Consider the following 17370-nt stretch of genomic DNA (forward strand, 5'->3'; position numbering starts at 1 on the left):
CCCAGAGCACAGCTGGGGGGATGTGGTGCACATGACATCTGATCCGGCTGGTTTCATCAGCTGGCCTAAAGTACACCTGGCATAAACCCAGCAATTCCCAAGTAACAGCCACAGCTTTTGAATATATATTTAATAGATGAGCCTTCAGAGCTCTTACCAGAGGGTTGTCACATGCCATGGGACTGCAATATTTGTTACCTCCTAAAAGGATCCCCAAAATATGAGTTCCTGTATCACCAAAGCACAGCATCTATTCTTGCTCAGCCCTTCTCCTTCAGCAATAGGAATTCAGGACACTGGACCAAACCCATTAGTTTTGCTGTCAAGGGGCCATGACATTTGTTACTCACATTCTCAGGTGTGGGTACAAGGCTCACACATCAATATTTGTCTAAGAGCACACAGGATTTGACAGGAAAACAGATTATGGAGATCCTGAAACCTTGCCCACATCATCTGTCTGGCTACAGCAGCATGCCAGGTGTTAAACCTAGGTGTTAGCTTACTCCTCATGAAATTGTCAGTGATGGAGATCCCACCATCTCTCAAGACAGGCTGAACAAGTCCTAAATCTCTTTATAACTAAAAGCTGGCAGATTATTTTCCCAATGTCTTGTCCCTTGTATTACAGTTAAGGACATTACTTCATGCCTTGTTTGTCATAGATACAGTGACAGCTTAAACTCTTCCTCCGTTTACTCACATATGGATGTTTCCTCTTAAACCTTCTCTGGCTTCAACGATCCCAGCTTTTCTAGTCTTTCCTTGTAGTTTCCTCCTCCTGAGACTATCCTTGTATGGAGTGGATAGTCACCTGCTATTTGGGATTTCTGTGGCAATTCCCATGGGTTTTGGCACACAGTAGCCACAGTCTGTCCAGGTTACACCTGTTCACCCATAGCACAGGCTACCTGATACCTGTAGCATCCAATTTCTCTCATGTATCAAACATCAGCTGGCCTTGAGCTTCTGAACGCTTAAATAATTCACCCTGGACTCACCCCCAGCAGAAAGGGAAAGGTGTTTTCAGCTTCATCACACAGTGACAGAATTGTTTGGATTGGGAGGAATCTTAAAGATCATTCTACTAGACCAGGCTGCTCAGAGTCCCATCCACTCTGGCCTTGATGTGGCATCCAGGGATGTGGTATGCAAAACTTCTCTGGGCAATATTAGAGCTTCATCTCAGAGTACTTGTGACACCAGTATAATTAAGAATTTCATTACCTCCTCCCTTAGTTTTTCCAATCAAGTCACCTCTCCAAGCCCATGTGTTTTTTGGAAAATGGACACCTCATTGCACCAGAGCCTGGGGAATGAGGGAGACAAACACAGCCTGCTGCCCACTCCACCAGCCTCCAGTCCTCTCAAGAACATCAGGCTGGCCAAAAGAGAGCAAAAAAAGATGCCTTTCTCTCTGGCATCCCCTGAATCCCCACTGACCCCTGTCCAAGCAGTATCACTATGGCAATAACACCTTTCAGTACCAAGAGATTGAAAAAACACAACTTGTGAACTGCTTTCAGATCCAGCTTCTGCTGGCATCCATCTGTCCCTCTGTCTCTATCCTTTCCCATTTTTCTTCCCAGAGACTTTTTCCTCATCTCCCAGCCTCCAACAGACAGAGTGATCTGACTCAGCCGCTCCTTTGAAGCCTGCAAAGGGCCAAAGAATTCTACAAAAGCCATAATCTTGGACTGAAATTTTAACTTGTCAAGTAGAGAGGACAGATGTTCTCTAGCACATCTCCACTTTTGACAAGGGCAGGGAGCAACAGGACAGGAGGGAATGGCTTCAGACTGAAAGGAGGTAGGTTGAGATTAGATCTTAGGAAGAAGTATCAGTGAGCTCTTGTCCAAAGCAGAAACCATCCTGTCAATTCCCAGATCATGGTTTGATCCAAGGCTTCTGCTCCCTCTGGGCATACAGGGCTCACCTAGCAAATGGGAGCCTTTGAGCAGCTCTGCCCACAGCTTCAGGGACTGCTGGGTCTCTGCTGAGGAGTGAAGCACAAGGCATGCGTGAGGCACTAGACAAAAGGGGATGCTTGCATAGAGATGCAAAGGAAAGAATTGACAGGGAGAGAGAAGACCAAGGACAACTCACCAAATTTGAGGCTGCTTCACTCTTAAAGCAGTGACTCCTAAGAAGAGCCCATCTCCCTCTACAGCTCTGCAAGATTCATGTGTTGCAATGCATTTACACTGTGCTGTTGCTGTATCAGCAAACAGTCAGTGGCAACTCCTAGGACACGTCCAGGAGAAATCCCTCTTAAATGTGCCAGGTCCCACATGAGAATGAGGAAAAAAAAGACAGACACAAGGACAGTCAGAAGGGTGCTTCTCAGTTAAAATGTATTCATATCTCCAGGCACTCCATTGTCCTCTTTATATGTGTCTTTCTAAACAGGCGTCACTCCTCCCCTTTTACTTCTGCATACTTTCCCTGGTCTCTGCCCTCAGGTTCATCTCCATCTTCTCAAGTAATTGTTCCATTTAACACAATGTTCCATTTAACACAAGCTCCCTCCTTACCACTCAGCCACCTTCCAGCTTCTCCATGACCCTCTGTCCCATGGTTTCATCCTTCATGGTTTCATCCAAGGTAAATTGCCAGTCTGCTGCCACAGCTGGGGCAAGGCAATTAGAAGCCAGAAAAACTTTATAATTCCCAAGGTCTGGCTGAATCTGCAGCACCTCAGACCACATCAGACGCTGATACATTGGAATTCACAAGCATCTGATCCCAAGAAAGAAGATATCGCAGTAACCGGGCCCAACAACCACCTAAGGGGCAAACAGCACCGAAACAAATGACAGATGCAGAAGCCAAAAAAACCAATTTGGTCCTGGGCAGGACTTAGCAAGAGGCTTCACAGTCCTTGCATCTAGATTTGAAGCACAGTTCTCTTAAAATTCAGAGATCGTCTGCAATTCCTGCCCATCTTTACCAGGCAAAGTTAAATGGATAGAGAAGGGAAACAGCAAACTTGCATCTATTCACTGGAAAAGCCATGGGAGCAAAGAGCAAGCAGGTAAACATGCATCAGTAGGATGCAAAGTTTAGAACTCCTTAACAAGTGAGGCATGAAAGCAGTAACATATGTTTTTCTGCTCCATAAACCCCGGGGACTCCAGGTTTTTCCATGGCAAACAGACACCGCTCACAGATAAGAGCCCCCATAAGCACAGGCAGTCAGACAGGGCTGCTGCTTTCCCACTGCTTGGCAGACAGTGAGGAAAAGCATGGGAAATAGCCTGGGGGGATGAGAGGGGAAAGAGAAGGAAAGAAAAATCAGGAAACATGTTCAGCCACACAGCCTGAATGCTGAAAGCACTGAAAAGCGGAACCTGCTTGAGAGGCCAGTGCTTAAGCAAGGATTAAAATCTTCTGTCTTTTTGGGTACCGGGCTGGAACATTCATCTTCCAAGGGGCAAAGGCACGGCAGCCAAATCTGGCATTGCCCTGTAGCTTTTTCCCTTGGGGCCTCTTGAGCATTTCTTTCCTTCCCCTGCACCGAGGTGTCCCCACACTACACCTAACAACACACGGGGGCCTGTGAGGCACGGGGTGTCCCCACACCGTACCTAACAACGCGGGGGCCTGTGAGGCGCTGTCGGCGAGGCGGCGCAGCGGCGGCCGCGGTATGGCCGTGGTGGGGGGACGGCCAGCTCAGGCTGTCCAAGGGGGAACGCCTCGCTCCAAGCCGAGCAAGAGCAGCGGGAGCGGGAGCACCGCAGCGCCGGGAAGCTCACGAGGCCGGGAGCGCCGCGGCGGTTTGCAACCGGCCCGGGCAGCGCGAGCGGCGGGGCCGGGGAGCGCCGCGGGACCGGCGCGGGGCTGGCGCGGGACTGGCGCGGGACTGGCGCGGGGAGCGGCGCGGGGCTGGCGCGGGGCGTCTCTCGCGGGCAGCGGTTGTCCCAGCGGTTATCCCAGCGGTTATCCCAGCGGTTGTCCCAGCGGTTGTCCCAGCGGTTATCCCAGCGGTTATCCCAGCGGTTATCCCAGCGGTTGTCCCAGCGGTTATCCCAGCGGTTATCCCAGCGGTTGTCCCAGCGGTTGTCCCAGCGGTTATCCCAGCGGTTGTCCCAGCGGTTGTCCCAGCGGTTGTCCCAGCGGTTATCCCAGCGGTTATCCCAGCGGTTGTCCCAGCGGTTGTCCCAGCGGTTATCCCAGCGGTTGTCCCAGCGGTTGTCCCAGCGGTTATCCCAGCGGTTGTCCCAGCGGTTGTCCCAGCGGTTGTCCCAGCGGTTATCCCAGCGGTTGTCCCAGCGGTTGTCCCAGCGGTTGTCCCAGCGGTTATCCCAGCGGTTATCCCAGCGGTTGTCCCAGCGGTTGTCCCAGCGGTTATCCCAGCGGTTATCCCAGCGGTTGTCCCAGCGGTTGTCCCAGCGGTTGTCCCAGCGGTTGTCCCAGCGGTTGTCCCAGCGGTTGTCCCAGCGGTTATCCCAGCGGTTGTCCCAGCGGTTGTCCCAGCGGTTGTCCCAGCGGTTATCCCAGCGGTTGTCCCAGCGGTTGTCCCAGCGGTTGTCCCAATGGTTCTCTCAGCAGCTGTCCCAGTGGTTGGCGCAGCTCCAGCACCGGCAGCAGAGTCCGTTTCACCAGATGCCTCGAGCCGAGACGACCATGAGGGGACCTCACCCCAAGAGTCTGCGGGGAGGATGGAGCCAGGCTCCTCTCGAGAAACTGGAGCACAGGTGCCGGAATGCAGGAAATTCTTCTGGCTGCCCTGGAGGACTCGACCCCTGCCCAGGTGGCTCAGACACCTTGGCACAGAGCCCAAGACCCCTGTGCCTTTGATTTAGCCCTTGGAAGAAACAATTACCAACCTCATATGAAGAATTACAAGCCACAAAAGTTTAGATAGAATGATACTGAATTTATCACAGGGTGAAAAATAGATTTTTTGGGGTTTTTAGAATGGGGGTTCAGGAGACAAGATGGAGGGATCTGGTAATGCCAGCCTTTCTCATTCTTCTTCTTGGCCTCCATCTTCTGCTGTGATGTTGGCACTTTTAGATTGGTTTAGAGTAGAAGCTCACTGTCTAACATAGGTGATAGGTATTGGAAAGTTATTGTAAACATTGTACAGGTAGTTTTTAGTATAAAAAGACAACGCCACCTCTGAGGCAGTCAGTGTGCCTCAACCCAACCTGCTAGACAGACCTTGGCGGGTCAGAGAAAGAATTTTATAGATAAGATATAATAAACAACCTTGAGAACGGGAATAGAATAGAATAGAATAGAATAGAATAGAATAGAATAGAATAGAATAGAATAGAATAGAATAGAATAGAATAGAATAGAATAGGAATTCTGAGTCCTTCTTCGACTGCCAGGCTGGGGAAAGAGACTTTCTAATGTGTCTCAGGGTCACTCTGACCAGCTAAAGTCCTGAGACACAGGAAGATCTACCTGAGCAGAGGGAATTACTTCTTCCCTGTGCAGGAACAGGCTGCCCAGAGAGGCTGAAGAGTCTCCCAGTGGAGATACTCAAGAACCACCTGGTGCAATGTGCTCTAGGGTGACACTGCTTGAGCCGTGAGGTTGGACCAATGACCCACTGAGGTCCCGTCCATCCTGACGTGTCTTGGTTCCATGATTCTGTGGTTGCAGGTTCTTTCCAGATCTTACAAATACATTTCACTCAAGAAGAGAGTTGGGCAAAAAGAATTACATGGGCAACAGGAGTCACAGGAGGGACACAGAGATGCTCATTTCTCAGCCCCTGAGCATGGCCAGCTTCTCCTAAGAAAGTAGTGATGCCCACTCTGCCCATTCCACTGTTTCCAAGGGCTTTGGAGAGAAAGTGAACCCCATGCCAGGACTGGGAGATTCCTTGAATCTGAGCTGCGCCTCTCCAGTACCTGCAGCTCCTTAGCCTGGAGATTCCTGCCATCACTCTTTAGGGCATCACTTCCTGGCGTTTCCTCTGGGATTCTTTCACAGCATCACACCAACAGGAGCAAAGGAATAAAACCTCCTGGCAAGCTGCTGGTTGATCACCGTCGCCATGAGCTGCACACAGATCTTGCCACTAGCCAGAAAGGCCAACAAAGAGCATCCCTTAAACCTGCATTTCTACCCTGCACTCTGCCCAAGGCTCTGGATCACAGTCTAGGATCCCTTTTATTTGACTATCATCTTCCTTCAGTTCTTTTTCAGGAAATTAATTAATTTTCATTTCCTGAAACCCAGGAAATGAAACAAAAGATCAAATAAAATAAAGATAGTTGTAACCTCCCTATGAAAAAGAATATAATCTATATCCTCTCCCTTGCAGATGATAATTATAATTAATCAGTACAACCTTCTGCAGTTTCTTGATAAGCCCTGCCTGGGATCCCAGGGAGGGTGCAGCCTGGGACAAACACGTGCAAGGCATGTCTCGTGCATTGCTTATCTCTTGGCTCCTGAGGTGGAAGAACACAGCCATCAGCAGAAAGAAACCAGGGGGCTTCACATGGGAACCAACCAACACATGTGCGTGTAGAAGGGGTTAACAAGGAATTACAGCTCTGCGACTGCGGGGACAATGCTTTTCCATTCCATTTGTTGTAGCACACCTCTAACAGGCTGTGGCTGTGGCTTCCAAAGACATGGAGAGGTTTCCACCAAGGTTCATGCCCTACCTTTTGCAACATCCCACCACATTTTGAACAGACAGAAATAAACCATCCCATTTCAAATAAAGACTGCCAATGTCCTGTATCTATTACACAGGAGGACATCCCCCATCACAGAGGACATCCAGCAGGAGCTGTGCTGGGAATGGGTGGGATGTGGAATGGGTGGTGTGCCCTGCCCAGCCACATGCGCCTCAGCTGTGGGTCCATGCTTTATGGCAAGATCTTCTCAGGCAACCAGTCAATATTCTGAGGTCAATTTGAGAAGCTCTTGAGGAGCTCCCATGGCTAAGAATGAGTGATGGCTAAGAATGGGTTTGGAAACACTGCTGCAGCCCCAAATTTCTAAACACACTCTTACATGGTGAAGTAAGCCTCCCTCCAAGGTGAGATCTATTCACCTTGAAACAAAACCCAACATCAGCCATGAGAATTTAGCATACAAAAGGCATCTTAATCCCTGGTTTTATTCCAGAGTGATCACCATAGAAAATAAAGCCATAAAGTTGAAACACATTTTTGCACAAGGCACATTTTTCCTCTCCCAAATCCCTTCCCCAGGACTGTTTAGAGTCTATTTCTTCAAGATACCTCTCTCAAGAGTCTCACATGGTCAGAGAACAGCAGCACATCTCCTGTGAAGACAAACTGAGAGGGTTGGGGCAGTTATTGACTTTAAACTGAAAGAGGGTAAGTTTACATTAGATATTAGGAGGAAATTCTTCACTGTGAGGGTGGTGAGGCACTGGTACATATTTCTTTGAGAAGCTGTGGCTGCTCCATCCCTGGAAGTGTCCAGTGCCAGTCTGGATGGGGCCCTGAGCAACCTGATGTAGAGGAAGGTGTCCCTGCCCATGGCAGGGGGTTTGGAACAAGATCTCCTTAAGTTTCCTTTCAACCCAAACCATTTTATGATTCTATGTTTGAAGCATGTTTGTCCTCAATGTGCAGTCCCCAGAGATGGCTCATTATTCACAAGCACTTGCAGAATCCTTGTTTAATCATACGTATCATCATTAGAAATCACAGCTGCTTTTCTTCGTTTTCAAAGCACTTTGCAGGCTACATTAACAAATGTGTGCCCAGGAAATTACTGGCCAAGTTTCAGACCATTTACAATGGGTTTTATACAAATGCTTTCAGCTTCACATGGAAACAGGCAAGGGGAAATCATCATGTTTGTAAAATGGTCTCAGAGAGCTACAATAGATTTTCCCTCTCGCCTGCTAGGAGCAAAATGAGTGTTTTGAATAAAGCTGAATAGTTGCTTAAAAAAAAAAAAAAAAAGAAAATAAAAGAAAGAAAAAGAAGAGGTGGAGAAAAGTTTTTTACAAATGCCATGTCTTTGGCTGGACTCAGGCATAATCTGATCCAAGTGTTCTTGGGTACATGGGCACTTTTCCAGCATTGCAGAAATGAGCATGACAGACAGGTATCTTTGGCTCTGTTGGTGCCAGACCCCTCAGCAGAGCCTTTCCTCTGTTTTTGACCCTAATCAGCCTTCATATACCTCATACATAACCCCTTATCTTGGGTTATACAGCACTTCTTACCTCAGTCTTGCGTTCCCACCCCAAAAGGACAGAGCCTTTTGGGGAAGCCAGCACTCTGCCCATTGGCAGTCCAGGTAAGCAGAGGCAGAAAGTCTGACCCCAAAAGGGATCAGGAACAGCTACCTTCCATCTGTGATCACACAGAGACCTTCCAACCCCATCTCCAGATGGCAGCAGCAAGATGTCCACATCTGGGTGTCATTTTGCTCACTCAAAGAGCGAATCAGGAGCATTGCTGAGGTTACACCTCCCCAGGTCAAGCCTGAAAACAGAGACTCAACATGACCAGTCTGGGGTGAGATGCTGCCCCCCACACTTCAGCGTGGTCAGCAGCAGAAGGGAGGAGTTTTGTTGTCACTGTGCCTGTGGTCAGGCAGTGTCACCAGCAGCAATGTGTGCAGTGGTTCCCAGCCAGCCCCGTGCAGCACGTGGGCACAGCCCCTGGGTGGCCCACAGCTTTCCAAGAAGTCGCTCTCCCACCATTGAAAAGCCACTGTGGGGAGGCAAAAAGAAAAGTGCTTCCACGCCTCAAAGCCCGCCTGGGCGGGAGGAGGAGGAGGAATAAATCCCTCAGAAAAAAAATTAAAAAGAGCTCAGAAAGGAGGGAAATATTTCTTTGAAGATATAAATCCTACTTTGTGCATTTCAGCATGCCCTGGCTCGGGTCCCTCTCTGCTCCTGGGAATGCCTAAGTGGCTCTTTGTGCCTTACTGTAAAGGGGAGATGAGGAGATTAGGACACAATGTGGGGGACCCTCTCCAGCCCCACAGCCCCACCGAGGGCTGTGCATCACCCCAAGCTTCATCTCCAGAGGAAGACTTCATCCCTGAGCCAAGAGGGGAGAAGAAAAGAGGTTTCCAGATTGTGTACCTCTGCTCAGCAGCTCTGCAGAGCATTCTTCAGCCTGGACAAAGGACAGGGACCCTGGACAGACACTGTGCTGAAGACCCCAGTGCTGGCCCTCCCGCAGAGTGTGGGTGTTGAAGTTCCAGCCTTGGAGCAAAACACCCTGCAAGGAGGGGAGGAAAGGATGCTTTCCATGCCACCAGACAGAAGCTTATCCACTTAGTCATTGACAGTATCCCAGTGCATGAGGGCTAGCCAGCTTTTGCACCATAAGAATGTGGTGCTGCTGTTCTCAGAGAAAAATCCTTTTCAGCTAATTAAACACTGCCACAATTCTGCATAAGCCAACTCAGAAAATTCTGAACTCATTTCAGAGCAACCAGATATTCTAACACACAGATCCCCTGACCTAACCTCTGACTATGGATGCAGCAGAGCCATCACACAGAGCCTCAGTTTCCCAGTTCAGGGTTGTGCCAACAGTGCCACAAGATGAGCAGGTGAGGATTGTATGGCTCATTTAATTTTCATCCATCTGCTGGTGTGAGACATGGAGTTTGCTTAGCAAAACAAGAAGATTAGCACAGACAACCCATGGGCAGAGCCTTGATGGAACTCCTCGGGGCCAAGGACATGCAGAACAGTCAGATCTGTTGGATCAGCACCGAGCAGCACCCACATTCCAGCATCCTGGAGGAAAAATGGGATTTCTTTAGCTGAGAGCTTGGGGCGGGTGTTTTGATTCTTCCCTTGGCCTTCCTGGAGGACTGGTTAGAATCATGGAATCATTAGGATTGAAAAGTCCTCTAACATCAAGTCCAGCCATTAACCCAACACTGTCAAGCCTACCAACTAAATCATGTCCTCAAATGCTACATATACACATTTTTTTTCCAGGTGACTCTACCACTTTCCTGGCCAATCTGTTCCAATGCTTGAACACCCTTTCAGTGAAGAAATTTTTCCTTAAATCGAATCTCAACCTCCCATGGTGCAACTTGAGGCCATTTTCTCTCATCTCCTCTGTGTTGGAGTGGTCACCCTGATTGCCCAGAACAGCCAGCAAAAAGAAATGGGCACAACCCAGCTCATGCAAGGGCAGATGTCCAAATAGGCCAGATGAATGGTCTCACACACATCCAGAGTTCCAGGGCACAAGCCCAGCCTAGAACGAGAGAGCATTCATCGCTTAAACCCAGCAAGCCCTGCCAGTTCACCTTCAAGGAACTCCTGCATCCTGGCATGGAGAGCATAAGGCCACAACTGCCGGGGGGGTGTCATCCTATTGCCATACAAAGGGACAGCCACAGAAATTCTGTATATGGGGTGACATGAAGCAGTCACAGGGACCACATGCAAGGCACCAACAGGCTGATTGAGGGCATTAGTACTTAACCCTACAGTGCCTCATTTTCACAGAGGGGCCAAAAACTCACTCCCCCATCCCCCCAAACAGCATTCACCATGAGTTGCAAAGGAATATAGAACAGGCCCAGCCTGTTGGTAACAGATTGCCAACTGGCAGCAGGGAGGGAAGGAAGAGGTCACAGCAGCAAAGCACTGAGAAGAAGGCTGGAAAATCTGAGGGATGGAGAAGATAAAAGGGTTGGCGTCATTCACCTGCATTTCTTGCAAGGATTGGGTTGTGCTCAAGGAAAAACTTGTTAAAAGCTTTGCAGGGAAAGAGAGCTCTTAGGACAGAGGCACCATGACCCCACAGAACCTTTCTGACGGCTTTGAGGCATGAATCAATTAAAGCAATCACAGAGCAAAGGTTAATCAGCAGCAAGTACATCTTAAGAAGTAAGTAGTCTTTTAAAAAGCAACTGCTTTTGCCAATTCCCCCCTCCCCGTTTTCTAAAGCGTCTTTTATTTCTCCAGCTCTGGAGACCTTCCAAAGTAAGGTCAGTGGTTAAGAGCAGCTGCCGAAAGGACCAGACGGAGTCGGTGGCGGCAGCCAGGGCAGGGAGGACTGGGCCTGTGGTTGTCACAGAGGCTCAGTGCTGCAAAAGTGTCTCAGGGGCTGAAAACCTTCCAGGGCCTTCCAGCCTAACTGGAGCAGATGGAAGCTGGAGAAACTGCTTACAGTTCCATTGGAGAACAGAGGAAAAGAAGCAGGAGCATAAGGCAGGGACTGACTCTAAAGCCCTTCTGCACAAGCAGTGAGACTCCAGTCTGAGACTCCAGCAGGCCTACAGCAATGCTTTGAGATGCTCCTGGACCCTACCCTGCTTGCAGACATGTGCTTCTTTCTTCTTGCACCCAAAACTGGAGCTGACGTCAAAGCAGCCCCCCCAGGCAGCAGCACAGCCTCATTCACACATGTGCTCATTCCCCAGCCCTGCCCTTTTTCCCTGCCTGCTGCTATTCTCATGCTCCCTGCTGCTATTATAGCACACCACCACCACGGCTGACCTCTCACCCTGCCACCTTTCCTTGCAAGCGTCCATGAAGGAAAAGAGCTGGCACACTGTGGTGGCCCCAAGAGCTTCCCTTGGCACCAGAGCAGCAAGGATGAGTCCCAGGACAGGGTTCTTCATCTCTCTCTTGCTGCAGCACCGTGTGCACTCACATAGGCTACAACTGCTCAGCCACCAAAAGGACCTGGGCCATGAGCATGGAGAGTCATCCTGACCCTGACTGCAGGTTTTCATTGTGCTTAACACAACATCTTCCCTGGAGACACCAGAAGACTGGCAAACCAAACAGTGACAGGAGAAAATTATCAATATGAGACCAGGACATAGGCATGCTCATAAAATCAATGTATCACAGAATGGCTTGGGTTGAAAGGGACCTTCAAGATCAGCTGGTTCCAACCCTCTGCCATGGGCAGGGACATCTCACTGTTCAAGCCTCTGAAATGTCACTGTTTCTACTTTCCTCCTCTTTTTCTAGAGAGAGCAAGAAATACAGCAAATGCCAGTGTCCTGCTGGTGGGGAGAATAACAGGGAACACGACCTCTGTTGACTGGGATTTCATAAAATGCCAAGCCCTCGGCCACCAAAAAGCAGCCAGCTGTGAGTCCTGCCTGAATGCTGCTGGGAGAGCAGTGCCCAGCCCATGAAGAACAGGATGAGGACAGGATGCTGAGGAGAGGAGCACCTGCAGGCTGGATTCTCAGCTCCCTCACACCCTGTGTCTGAGGCTGGAGCAGAGGGCGCAGTGTGGAGCCAAGCCTGTGCCCCCTCAGGGCTCATCCTGCCATGGAGGCACGGCCCAGGGTGCATCACAGGTCCTGAATCCAAGCTGCTCTCCCCACTCCAGCTCCTTTCTTTCCCTTCAGTGAGATCTGTAACACAAAGGATCCTCTCCCACCTTTTATGCTCTCTGCTCACCTAAAACACAGCCCAAGACCCTTGTTAGCTGCACATCACAGAGGGCTCTGGGGCAGTTCTACAGGCCAGCACACAGCAGCTCACTCCAGGATGGGGCACAGACCTCTTCCTATGAGATATTCTTGGGCATGGCGTCAGGTCTGGACCAAAGCCAGGCTGTTGCTGCACATGTGCATGGTCCTGCAGGGAATGACCACTGCAGAGCTCCCTGCAGCCTGTCCCCCATGGAAAGCCACCAGGCTGGGGCTTTGCCAATGGGCAGGATCTGCTCCACACTGGAGCACGTGGGTCTCAGCTGGTAAGAGTCGCTTCTCAAAGTGTCTGCACACAACCAGAAAGGTTTGCCTGAAGGAGGGCCTCTGGGTTTGCAAAGAAAGGAAGGTCATACTGTCAAAGGGCCACAAACTTCTGGGGAAAAAACAAACAAAAACCCAACTTTCTCTTTTATTTTAGCTGATACTTTATCACACTAAGCAGAACTGCTTGGTAACAACCTGCACAGAGGTACATTGTGAGCTGCAGGCATTCTCACAAAAAAGCTGACACAACTAAACTTAAAGAACGGTGTTTCCATCACCAGAAATGATACATCAAGACACCATTTGCTCACCTCCTTGGTCCAACGTCATGGCGAAAGGAAGTCCCAGGACTGGTCATGACAACAAGCTTTGTGTTTGTATTCTCTGCAAGGATTTCAAGTTGTCCTGAAAATCTTGCACAACTTTTAGACATTTCAGTAGTAAAGTTATAAAGAAAGTGGCAGCTTTGTCTCCCTTCGCATTGAGAACAATTTTTAATTAAAATCCAGCTGGTCTCATGGTATATTATGCCTGTCCTTCCTGTTAAATGCAGCTTAAAATCTTTAAGGAAAAATCTGTAGGAAATTATTTCTGTTCTCTCTTGTCCTTCCACCTGGTATCATCTCTCAGAACTTATCAGGGGAGATGCTGCATTATCAGGTCAGGATTCCCAGAGAAAGTGTGGAAGTGAAGGTGATGTACATCATGCGTTGGACCTCCAGCTAATCCAAGTTTGCACTTTGCAACTGAAAGTTGTCCCTGTGCCAGTCCCCAGGTTCACACCTGCTCGGTGCCTGATGCTGAATTAAAATTCACTCTTTCTTAGGAGTGAGAATTCCTCTGTTTCACTGCTAATTGTGGTTATGCCTACAAATAATGTGGCAGCGTTCAGACAACAGCAGCAGCCTAAAGCCAGGGTCAAATCGTGTTTCAGCTGCAAACCGAGCTGCTCTCCAACAGTTGCCCATCAGAGCTCCCGGGGTGACTGCAGCATCTGGGCAGATGGCAGACCGTAGTGCTGCTTCCAGCTTTTCTAACCAAGTCGTGATTATTTACAGCTGTTCCCAGATGTTCCCCTTTCACGGGTTATTTGTTCCTGAGTCAAGCTCCCCGTTCACACGCTAGGCAAGCTCAGGGGAAGAAAGAGAGAGGCTCCTTTCTCCCTTTTACTATGGAAACAGCCCTTTATCCCAAGGACTGCCAATGCTCAGCCGCGGTTTCCCTCCCACACTGCCCCGGCCACAGCGACCCCAGGAGCCGCTCCCGCCTCATCCCGGCCCCGCTCATCCGCTCAACAGGTCACAGCCCGCTCATCCCGGGAGAAGCGGCACTGCTGGGCACCTTTCCCTCCTCCCCAGCGAGCCCCCAGCTCACAGATCGCGCTCCCTTGCCTCCCCTTTGCTCTCCTTTCTCCCTGTCCCCCGGCTCTCCGGGCTCCGTTTCTCTCCCCAGCCCGGGCGGGAGCCGGGTCAATCTCCCGCTGCCGCATCCCAACCAACGCACTCAAACATCCACAGGCAACAAAGGAAAAGTGACAAAAGCCTCGCCAGCTCGGTGCTAACTCTCAGGGCAAGCAGGGGAGAGGGGGCAGGGGCGCAGTTCGGCGTCAGGAGCATCCCGGGAGCCGGGAGGGAGGGAGGGAGGCGGTGACTCACCGCGCCGGGAGCGCACGGACGGCGATTGCTGCTCTGCGGCTGCCGCGTCCCCTGCCCGTGACACGCCGGGACGCCAATGGTGGCACCGCTCTGTGAGACCCGCTATTAGAGAGGCTGCTGGAGCCGTCCCTCCCACGGGAGGAGGGGCCAGGACAGGCTCAATAAATTCACTCCCCACGGCTAGAGAAATTAAAATCTCGCCGTGGGACGCAGACAGCTGCTCGTGGCACGGCTCTGGGAGACACCCGGGACTTGGGGACAAACCTGGGATTGATTCATTTACCCCTTGCCCACCCAGAATAGGAGAGGTTGGTGTTCACATCCCACCTTGGCAGAATTGAGTGCCAAAAGGATGGGGTTTGAGGAAATATCCCAGAGGAGATCTGGGAAAGATGTGTCATCGCTGACCCTCAGAATTAAAACTCCTGAACGTCCTCCATGAAAATATTTCCCACAACTGTAAGCTACAGGCAGGAATCCACTGCACCAGATTTCTGAGCAACCCTGAGTGCAAAACTGCTTATTTTACTTGGGGTTTTGCATGGTTTTGGGCTTTAATATCTAAATCCTATTAGAGTTATAACTTCCTTTGAAGGGGGAGGAGAGGGGACAGCAGGTACAACAAAAGCAGGTTGGATTTTGTAACCTCCAATGCACCCTGGGCTTTCAGAGAGGCAAAATCCCATAATAAAGTTTCTCAGGATAGAAAGCTGCACAACATCATGCAGCTCCCCCTGCTCCATAAAAGCTCTTCACTGCAATAGAAGCTAAACAAACATCCCCTCCAGCCCTGGAGAGCTCTCTGAATCACCACTGGTGCCATTTTTCCATCCCCGTGGTTTCTCACTTTGGGATTTTTCTTGTTAAAGGAGGTCCCTCAAAAGCAAATTCAGCAAACTGCCCTTGGAAACAGAGCAGGAATGGGCAGAAGGAATGGTCCAGCCCTTTTTGTGCAGTGCACTTGGCAAAGAGAAACTTTTCAATAGAGGGTGAGCTGTAGAGGTGACAGCCTGGTTCACTCCGAAACTTAACGATGAGCAGAAGGCATAGAAGAGCTCCACTTTGAAATCTTTCCTTAGCTAATCTTTCCTTAGCACTTGGTCCTAAAATAACATCACTCTTCCTGTGGAACTGGGAGAATTGGAATCAGATAAATGCAAGACGTGAAGGTAGAAGCAGCTGGTTCTATTGCTGGTGGTTCTCCAGCTAACACTTGGCTGTCTGGAGCAAAAATGCACGGAGCTGTGTGGGAGCCTCCAGAAAAATTAGTTGCTTTGTGGTCTAATTCCTGGAAATGTGATAAATAGGGCAGGAGAGGGTGAGATTTAGAAGACTGGTAGCACTAATGAGATTTAGGAAGCAGCAGCTTTTCCAGGAGCCCTGCAGTTTTAATCTTCCGAGTTGATCCACTGGATTTTTCTCCTTACGTATTTGGGCCGTGCTGAGCCCAGCTTTGTCACGGGGCCACACTGGAGTCCTGAAGGTCCAAGACAAGGGGAAGCATGGCATGGGGGTGGCTGGAAGGCAGAAGGAGTAGTGGAAAGCACAGAGAGCCAGAGCATTTTGCTCTGCCTTTGAAGACAGTAGTAGGGTCAGAAACTCCCCAGAATAAGTTCTGAAGGGCCTTCACCATCACCCCTATTCAGGCTGCCATTCTTCCAGCTGCTGCATCCTCACAGTGTGGATGAACCCAAGGGTTACATGGAGATAAACGGACAGGGTTGAGCAACATCATCAGCCCAAAAAAACTCTTCAGTGGAGATAAGAGTCTGAAAAATTAAAAAGCTTATTAAAAGCTCTACCATAGTCTTACCTCCTAAAAGCAAAAAAAAAACCCAAATATCTCTGTTCTCTGCCCTGTGGTTTTGCTTTCTTCTGGGCATACACATGCAAAGCATTCAGCATCAGTTTGCTCCCCAAACCCCTGGCAAAGGACTGATCAGCTGGGCAGATGCTGCTCCGGCTTCAGTATTTCAGCTCAGAGTTCACCAGCTTATCTCAAGCACAAAATCCTCACGCAGCATTCCAGTCAATGTCCTAGACCTGCCAGAAACTGGGAATAAAGGATCTGCTGGGGCCCTGCCACCAGCAAGCCCAGCCTTGGAGATTATGAGTCCATAAAGGAAATATCTGCAAAGGAACTGGTGCTGTACAAACCCTTTCCAAGGGGAGAGCAGGGCAGGTCAGCCTTGAACCCAGTGAGTTGTTCCTCTGTTTGTGTCAGGAGAAGATAAACCCAGGGCAAAAATGGCACAAACAGGGAGTGGGGATGGTGTCCCTGCCCAGCTGCCAGCCGCATCATGGAGGATTTTGCTGGGAAATGAACAAATGTTCACACCCTCCTACCCTAGGTCCTCTCACAACTCACTGCCTTGGCAGCACGAGGGGCCGGTGTGTGTCCCCATCATGTCCCCCATCCCACTCAGCACACTGGCCCAAGGAACAGATCAACTTTCAGAGCAGGGACTCATGCAGGTAACAATGTCCCCACGAGACCTGTGATAGAAATGGCACAGTTTATGGCAGTTCCAGGAAAGATACGGGAGGTGGGGGGAGAAGGAAGTGACCTGAACTGATCCAGGCTTCAGACCCACAGTCAGGGAAGAGCAGCATCTGCTTTTTCCACAAGTAGTATCCCACCAAAAAGCAGAAATGTCCGTCCCGAGAGGCACACAGGATGGGCTGAGGGGGAAGAAAGGGACCCTGGCCAGCTCCAAGCCCCATCACAAGAGAGCAGAGGCTCCTCCAGCCCCTCAATGCACAGCATGTCCAAGAATAAAGATGTTCACAGTCAGTTTCACATCAAGCCCCAGGGATGAGGCTGCAGGGGAAGGGGCAGGTTGGGAGGTCCTCTTGCCATCTCCCAGCCTGAACCACAGCTCCAACACAAAAGAAACAAGAGAGCACCAGCTGCCCCCAAAGTGTTGGTGTGGGGAGACACAGGGTAAAGTAGAGGCACTGTGAAAATGGGGAGCAGCAGGTTTTGAGGGATGCTGGCAAGCCTGCATGGAAACCTGGGCCTGGCCCTGCTTCTGGGACATGCCCTTCACTA

The sequence above is a fragment of the Ammospiza caudacuta genome, chromosome 2, assembly GCF_027887145.1.
Source record: "Ammospiza caudacuta isolate bAmmCau1 chromosome 2, bAmmCau1.pri, whole genome shotgun sequence".
In the NCBI taxonomy this organism is placed as follows: domain Eukaryota; kingdom Metazoa; phylum Chordata; class Aves; order Passeriformes; family Passerellidae; genus Ammospiza; species Ammospiza caudacuta.